Source organism: Pelodiscus sinensis, chromosome 2, assembly GCF_052426305.1.
Source record: "Pelodiscus sinensis isolate ZL-2025 chromosome 2, ASM5242630v1, whole genome shotgun sequence".
Classification (NCBI taxonomy): domain Eukaryota; kingdom Metazoa; phylum Chordata; order Testudines; family Trionychidae; genus Pelodiscus; species Pelodiscus sinensis.
The window spans coordinates 40,096,711-40,105,268 of record NC_143053.1 but is presented as its reverse complement, the minus strand read 5'-3'; positions in this window follow the sequence as shown (position 1 = coordinate 40,105,268).

Here is an 8,558-nt window from a genome sequence, read left to right as displayed (position 1 = left end):
CTGCTCTTTAGATACTTCCTCCTTGGACAGTTCCTCAGAATTGTCATCTAAAAATAAATGTTCAGGTGTGAGGATCTCACCCGCTATCTTCTCTGCAGTGAAGACTAATGCAAAGCATTATTTTTGTTTCTCCATAACTGGTTTGATCTTGCTTGAATGCTCTTTTAGCACCTCAATCATCAAGTACCCCACTGTGGCAGGCTTTCTGATTCTGATATCCTTAAAAATACTGTTAGTTTTCATGTTATGTGAAGGGATATACAGCTAGTTGCTCTTCAAGTTTATGCTCTTTCTATTTTCCTCTCTTGAATTCGACTTCCAATTTTTCAAAAATACCTTTTTGCCTTTCACTGCTTCTTTTCTTCTCCTGGTTAGCCATGGTCACATCTTTGTTGGTCTTATTATTTTTTTGTCTGGTTTTTTTTTTGTTTTTTTTTTAAGATTTGTTGTGTACATTTAGTTTCAGCCTCTCTTCTGGTGTTATTAGATAGTCTTCATGCAGATTGAAGGCATTTCAACCTTTTAACTTCTGTGCAACTAGTTTCCTTATTGTCGTATAATTTCCCTTTTTGAAGGTAAATGCCACTATGATGACTTTCTTTGGCACTCCCCCCTTCCCCGCACACACACATTAATGTTAAATTTAATTGCATGATGATTGCTTTTACTGAGTGATTCAACTACGTACACTTCTTATACAAGATCCTGCTAGACTTAAGACTAAATCAAGAATTGCCTCTCTCTTTGAGGGTTCCAGGACAAGCTGCTCCAAGAAGCAATCACTCCTGGTGTCTACAAATTTTACCTCTGCATCCTGTACTGAGGTGATATATACCAGTGATATATCCAGCCATTATTACTTAGTTTTCTGCCTTTGCAGCACTCTAATCTCCCTGGCTACATCTAGACTGGCATGATTTTGCGGAAATACTTTTAACGGAAAAGTTTTTCCGTTAAAAGTATTTCCACAAAAGAGCATCTAGATTGGCATGGATGCTTTTGCGCAAAAAGGGCTTTTGTGCAAAAGCATCCGTGCCAATCTAGACACGCTTTTGCGCAAGAAAGCTCCGATGGCCATTTTAGCCATCGGGCTTTCTTGCGCAAAAAATTAAGGTGCCTGTCTACACTGGTCCTCTTGCGCAGGTATCCTTGAGCAAGAGGGTGTATCCCTGAGCGGGAGCATGAAAGTATTTATGCAAGAAGCACTGATCTTGTACATTACAAAGTCAGTGCTCTTGAGCAAATTCAAGCAGCCAGTGTAGACAGCTGGCAAGTTTTTGTGCAAAAGCGCCTGGTGCACGGGGTTCGAACCAGTGGGGTTTTAAAAATGGCGGCTCCCCGCTTATGAAAATGAAGCCCGGGAAATTCAAATCCCGGGCTTCATTTGCAAGTGTGGTATGCCTACATTAACCTGCTAGTTCGAACTAGCGGGGTAGTGTAGACATACCCACAGTGTGTAGTCAACCTGTGGAACTCCTTGCCAGAGGAGGCTGTGAAGGCTAGGACTATAACAGAGTTTAAAGAGAAGCTATAATTTCAAGGAGGTTAGGTCCATAAAAGGCTATTAGCCAGGGGATAGAAATGGTGTCCCTGGCCTCTGTTTGTCAGAGGCTGGAGAGAGATGGCAGGAGACAAATTGATTGATCATTGTCTTCAGTCCACCCTCTCTGGGGCACCTGGTGCTGGCCACTGTCAGCAGACAGGATACTGAGCTAGATGGGCCTTTGGTCTGATCCAGTAGGACCGTTTTTATGTTACGTTCTTATGAGACCCGCCCCTACCCTGGCCCTTCTCTGTGGCCCCACCCCACTTACTCCATTCCTCCTCTTTCCAGCATTCACTCTCCTTCATCCTCACTCACTTTCACCAAACTGGGGCAGAGGATTGGGGTGAGGAAGGGAGTGAAGGTTCTGGGCTAGGGCCTATCAGTTCAGAATGTGGGAGGGGGCTCTGGACTGAACCTGGGGCAAGAGGTTGGGTGCAGATGGGGGGCTCAGGGCTGGGGAAGAGGATTTAGGGTGTGGGGCAGTGAGACCTGCAGGCTCTGGCCAGGCAGTGCTTACCTCAGGGACTCCCAGTCAGCAGCACAAAGGGGCTAAGGCAGGCTCCCTGGCTGTTCTGGACCCAGGTTGCTGCTCTGCAGACCCTTGGGGAGGGCCAGAGGGTTCCACATGCTGCCCTGCATCCAGGTACTGCCACTGCAGCTCCCATTGGCCACTGTTTCTGGCCAATGAGAGCTGAGGAATCAGCACTCGGGGTGAAGACAGCACAGAGAGACCCTCTGTCTTCCCACAGAGGCCACAGGTACATGCCAGACCCATCTGGAAGTGGCATGGCACCAGGGCAGGCAGGGAGTCTTCCTTAGTCCCACTGCACTGCCAGACTTTTAGCAGCTTAGAAGCTCCCAGTTTGGCTTCAATAGCCTTTGGTAGATAGTGCCTGATTCTGGGAGACTCCTGGCAAAACTGAGAGGGTTGGCAACCCGGTTTATGCTCTACTATTATGAGTTCAACTGACAACACAAAATAAAAGGTTAAAGATTTGGAAATATTTCACATATATCTGGGTAGAATTTTAAATGGCACAGCTCTGGGCAGGGCTGGTGGCGGGGAGCACAGCACCAGCCAAGCTTTGAGGCAGCAGGGCTGGTCGTTGGGCATGCAGCCCAGGCCAGGGCTGGAGTCACCAAGACTGGCCCCTCTCTGGGGCTGACACAGTGGCGGATGCAGCCCCAAGGCTGGCACGGTGGAGGGGTGGTGACAGGGGGGCAGGCAGCAGGGAGTGCACCCCCAGCCACGAGCAGAGCCTACAGCTGGATAGGGAGCCTTGACCTTCCTTGGTCTGGCAAATTCCATGGCCTGGGACCACTCAGGTCCTGAGGTTGTTGGATCCGGGAGGTCCAACCTGTAAAATTAATCATAGAACCATAGAGCTGGAAGAGACCTCAAGGGGTCATCAAGTCCAGCCCCCTGCCCAAGGCAGGACCAATCCCAACTAAATCAACCCAGCCAGGGTTTTGTCAAGCCGAGACTTAAAAACCTTGAGAGATGGAGATTCCATCACCTCCCTAGGTAACCCATTCCAGTGCTTCACCACCCTCCTCGTGAAATAGTTTTTACTAATATCCAACCCAGACTTTTCCCACTGTAACTTGAGACAATAGCTCCTTGTTCTGCCATCCATCACTACTGTGAACAGCTTCTCTCCATCCTCTTTGGAACCCCCCTTACGAAAGTTGAAGGCTGCTATCAAATCCCCCCTCACTCTTCTCTTTGCAGACTAAACAAACCCAAATCCCTCAGCCTCTCCTCATAGGTCATGTGCTCCAGGCCCCTTATCATTTTGGTCGCCCTCTGCTGGACCCTCTCCAATGCATCCACATCCTTTCTATAGTGGGGGGCAGAACTGGACACAATACTCCAGATATGGCCTCACTGGAGCTGAATAAAGGGGAATAATCACTTCTCTAGATCTACTGGCAGTGCTCCTCCTAATGCACCCTAATATGTCATTAGCCCTCTTGGCTACAAGGACATACTGTTGACTCATATCCAGCTTCTCATCCACTGTAATCCCCAGGTCCGTTTCTGCAGAACTGCTACTTAGCCAGTGGGTCCCCAGCCTGTAACAATGCTTGGGATTCTTCCATCCCAAGTGCAAGACTCTACACTTGTCCTTGTTGAACCTCATCAGATTTCTTTTGGCCCAATCCTCTAATCTGTCCAAGTCACTCTGGACCCTATCCCTGCCTTCCAGCGGATCTACCTCTCTCCCTAGCTTAGTGTCATCTGTGAACTTGCTGAGGGTACAACCCATCCCCTCGTCATTAATAAAGATGTTGAACAAAACCAGTCCTAGAACAGATCCTTGGGGCACTCTGCTAGAAAACAACCATCAACCTGACATCGAGTCGTTGATCACTACCTATTGGGCCCCACAGTCTAGCCAGCTTTGTATCCATCTTACAGTCCATTTATCCAATCCATATTCCCTTAACTTGCTGGCAAGAATATTGTGGGAGACCGTACCAAAAGCTTTGCTAAAGTCAAGGTATATCACATCCATGGGGGTATGTCTAGACTACATGCCTCTGTTGCCAGAGGCATGTAAATTAGGCCACCCGACATAGTCAATGAAGCTGGGATTTAAATATCCCCAGCTTCATTAAAATAAAAATGGCTGCTGCACTGTGCCGGCTCAGCTGATTGTCAGCACAGCGTGCGAGTCAAGACACGGATCGTTTGACAAGCAAAGCCTTTGTCGACCACTCCTGTAAACCTCATTTCATGAGGAATAAGGGAGTAGTTTACAAAGTCTTCCCTTGTTGACCGACCCGCGTCTCGACTCACACACTGTGCCGACAATCAGCTGAGCCGGCACAGCACGGCGGCCATTTTTATTTTAATGAAGCTGGGGATATTTAAATCCCGGCTTCATTGACTATGTCGGGTAGCCTAATTTACATGCCTCTGGTGTCAGAGGCATGTAGTCTAAACATACCCCCACTGACTTTCCCATATCCACAGAGCCAGTTACCTCATCAGAGAAGCTAATCAGATTGGTCAGGCACGACTTGCCCTTCATGAATCCATGTTGACTATTCCTGATCACTTTCCCCTCTTCCAAGTGCTTCAAAATGGATTCCTGGAGGATCCCCTCCATGATTTTTCTGGCCACTGAGGTAAAGCTGACTGGTCTGTAGTTTCCTGGATCGTCCTTCTTCCCTTTTTTAAAGATGGGAACTACATTTGCCTTTTTCCAGTCATCCGGGATCTCTCCCAATCTCCACAAGTTTTCAAAGATAATGGCCAAAGGCTTCGCAATGACATTTGCCAACTCCCTCAGTACCCTCGGATGCATTAAATCCAGGCCCATGGATTTGTGTATGTTTAGCTTTTCTAAATAGTTCCTAATTTGTTCTTTCCCCATCAAGGGCTGTCTACCTCCTTCCCAAACTCGTTGCCTAGTGCATTTGTCTGGGAGCTGACCTTGTCCGTGGAGACAGAACCAAAGAAAGCATTGAATACTTCAGCTTTTCCCACATCATCTGTCACTAGGTTACCTCCCTCATCCAGTAAGGGCCCCAACACCTTCTCTGATCACCCTCTTATTGATAACACCCTCTTATTGATAACCTTTCTTGCTATCCTTCACATACCTTGCTAGCTGCAATTCCAATTGCACTTTCACCTTCCTGATAACTCCCCTGCATTCTCAAGCAATATATTTATACTCCTCCCTAGTCATCTGTCCAAGTTTCCACTTCTTGTAACCTTCCTTTTTGTGTTTAAGCTCACCAAGGATGTCTCCTGTGAGCCAATCTGGTTGCCTACCATATTCACTTTTGTTGCTGCGCATCGGGATGGTTTCTTCCTGTGCCTTTAATAAGGCTTCTTTAAAATACTGCCAGCTCTCCTGGACTCCTTTCCCGTTCATGTAAGCATCCCAGTGAATCCTGCTCATCAGTTCTCTGAGGGAGTCAATATGTGCTTTTCTGAAGTCCAGGGTGTATATTTTGCTACTCTCCTTTCTTCCTTTGGTCAGGATCCTGAAATCTACCATCTCATGATCACTGCTTCCCAGGTTGTCACCCACCTCTACTTCCTCTACTAGTTCCTCCCTGTGGCTGTGTCCAGACTCCATGCCTCCGTCGACGGAGGCATGTAGATTAGCGAGATCGGAAGAGGGAAATGAAGCCGCGATTAAAATAATCGCGGCTTCATTTAAATTTAAATGGCTGCCCCGATCTGCCGATCAGCTGTTTGTCGGCAGATCGGGAGAGTCTGGACGCGATGCCCCGACAAAGAAGCCTTTCTTCATCGACACAGGTAAACCTGGTTTCACGAGGCTTACCTGTGTCGATGAAGAAAGGCTTCTTTTTCGGGGCATCGCGTCCAGACTCTCCCGATCTGCCGACAAACAGCTGATCGGCAGATCGGGGCAGCCATTTAAATTTAAATGAAGCCGCGATTATTTTAATCGCGGCTTCATTTCCCTCTTCCGATCTCGCTAATCTACATGCCTCCGTCGACGGAGGCATGGAGTCTGGACACAGCCTGTTTGTGAGCAGTAGGACAAGCTTGAACTCTTCACTGTTTTTGAGATTGGAGTTGAGAGAGAAGTGAAGGAACAACCCACCTTATTCACTCTCAGTGGTGGACAAAATGTTTTTTTAATTAAGGTGGTGATGTGTACACTTGAAGGCTTGCATTGCTCTCTGGTGGCAGACACCAAACTTTTCCTGAGTGGTTGAAAGCAGATGTTTTCAAACCTCTTAAACAGTGTGCCTTTTTCTTAAATCTTTTCAGTTTGCTACTGTTTGTTCCTCTCTTGGGTTTATGTGAGTGCAAGCTGGCATAACTGCCATAACTGTGGCATAACTGCCTAGTGCCTGGAGGAAATAAGAGTGCTGTGCAATCCCTAGTCTGTACATCTCTGTCGTGTTGTGTGCTGTTGCCTCAGGCATAACAAAACCAAATATAAAAACAAACCTTGAAATATTTAAAGTGCTCTTTTAATTTGACTTTAGGGTAACAAAATTATTTCATTTTGCCTAGTTACTGTCAGTCAGAGTCCAAGTAATGGAAATATATTTCATTGTGGTGGTAGTGGTGTATATTTATTCTTTTATTCTCCATACCTCTTCCTGGATGGCTACATATTTAAATAAATGAGTTCAAGAAAACCTTTGGGACTCACTTTGAGCTTTCTCTTGTCTCTCAGCATTTCAGTTTCTCAGATGCTCCAGCCTCAGTTCACATACACATGCCAATGCACACAAACTCATATTGAATTCAGTGAGATTGTAACCCTTCTTCTAAACACTACTTCCTTATTTGACAACTCTTCAAGCTATTCCTTTCAGAACTGTTTATATTCCTAGAATCTGGATGGACCTTTTCCCCATTTTTTTAAATAAATCCCATTTCTTTCTCACCCTTAGAAGTAAACAAGGGAGTCAGAATTTTCCAAGTTGCATAGGCATATAAATAGAAAGTTATGCTCATAAGGGGCATTCTTGCAGCATGAAGATTTTCAGAAAGCTGACATAAGTACAGGCAGTCCCTGGGTTACGTACAAGATAGGGACTGTAGGTTTGTTCTTAAGTTGATTTGTACGTAAGTCGGAACTGGCGTCCAGATTCAGCCGCTGTTGAAACTGACCAGCAGCAGCTGAATCAGACATGCCTGGGGCAGAGCAGCTGGAGTGCTGCTGGGTTGGTCTGGTAGCGCCGACCCTTGGTGGCGGGACCAACCCGGCAGCACCCCAGCTGCTCTTGGGGACGCCTGGGGGAGAGCAGCTGGGGTGCTGCTGGGTTGGTCCCGCAGCGCCGCTCCTTGGCGCTACTGGACCAACCCGGCAGCACCCCAGCTGCTCTGCCCCAGGTGTTCCCAAGTCAGCCGCTGCTGAAACTGACCAGCGGCTGACTACAGGAAGCCTGAGGCAGAGCAGCTATGCCTCGGGCTTCTTGTAGTCAGCCGCTGGTCAGTTTCAGCAGCGACTGACTTGAAGATGCCTGGGGCAGAGCAGCTGGGGTGCTGCTGGGTTGGTCCAGTAGCGCTGCACCTCGGCGCTGTGGGACCAACACGGCAGCCCCCCAGCTGCTCTACCCCAGGCGTCGGCGAGAAAAGCCTGGTCTGCTGGGGGGGGCGCACTAGCTGTGCCCCCCCCAGCAGACCAGGGAGACGCGGAGCGGCTTTTCTCGCCGCGGAGGACGCAGGCAGCGGGGCTGCGGCGCGTCTTGGCAGTCCCACCGCCCACGTCCTCCGCGGCGAGAAAAGCCGCTCCGCGTCTCCCTGGTCTGCTGGGAAGGGGGGGCCGCTAGCTCGGCGTCTCCCTGGTCTGCTGGGGGGAAGCACCCCCCGTGCTGCCAGAGGCGGCGACAGTGGGGGAGGCACCCCGCACTAGCTGCGCTGCCCCGACCCCCAGTTCGTAACTAGGGGTCCAACTTAAGACGGACTGACGTAACCTGGGGACTGCCTGTATAGGTTGGGATAGGAGGGCTGTATGCACTTGGATGTGATACCTTTTTGTGTGTGTGCATTCTGGAAATAGCCAATAGGTTAGGCATCCAACATGGATTTTTCAAATGTAACAGGGTGGGAGAATCACATAAAATAATTTATTACAGAAATTGTAAACTTTGTGGGGGTAGGGTCTATCTTTTTAGTCTGTTTATCCAAGACTGGGGGCGTGAGGTGCTATTTCAGTATAAATAATAGATGTGCTGTGGCATTAGAACATCTGAAGATACACCAAAGTGATTGGGTGTTTACCCAGTTTTTTCTTTGGAACCCATTTAGGCTATGTCTACACTGCAGAGTGTCCACACCTCAAATGCGTTTTTGCGCAAGAAAATTTACAGGGAATCGACAGAACAGAGGTGTTTTTGAGGTATAGGTATTCCTCTTTCTATGAGGAATAACTCCTTTTTACACAAGAGCTCTTGCGCAAAAAGGTGTGTGTGGACAGGTCACGGGTTTTTTGTGCAAAAACAGCCTATCAAAAGAAGCACGGGTGCCCTGGTGGCCATTCTGTTAATGACAATCAGATCTTTC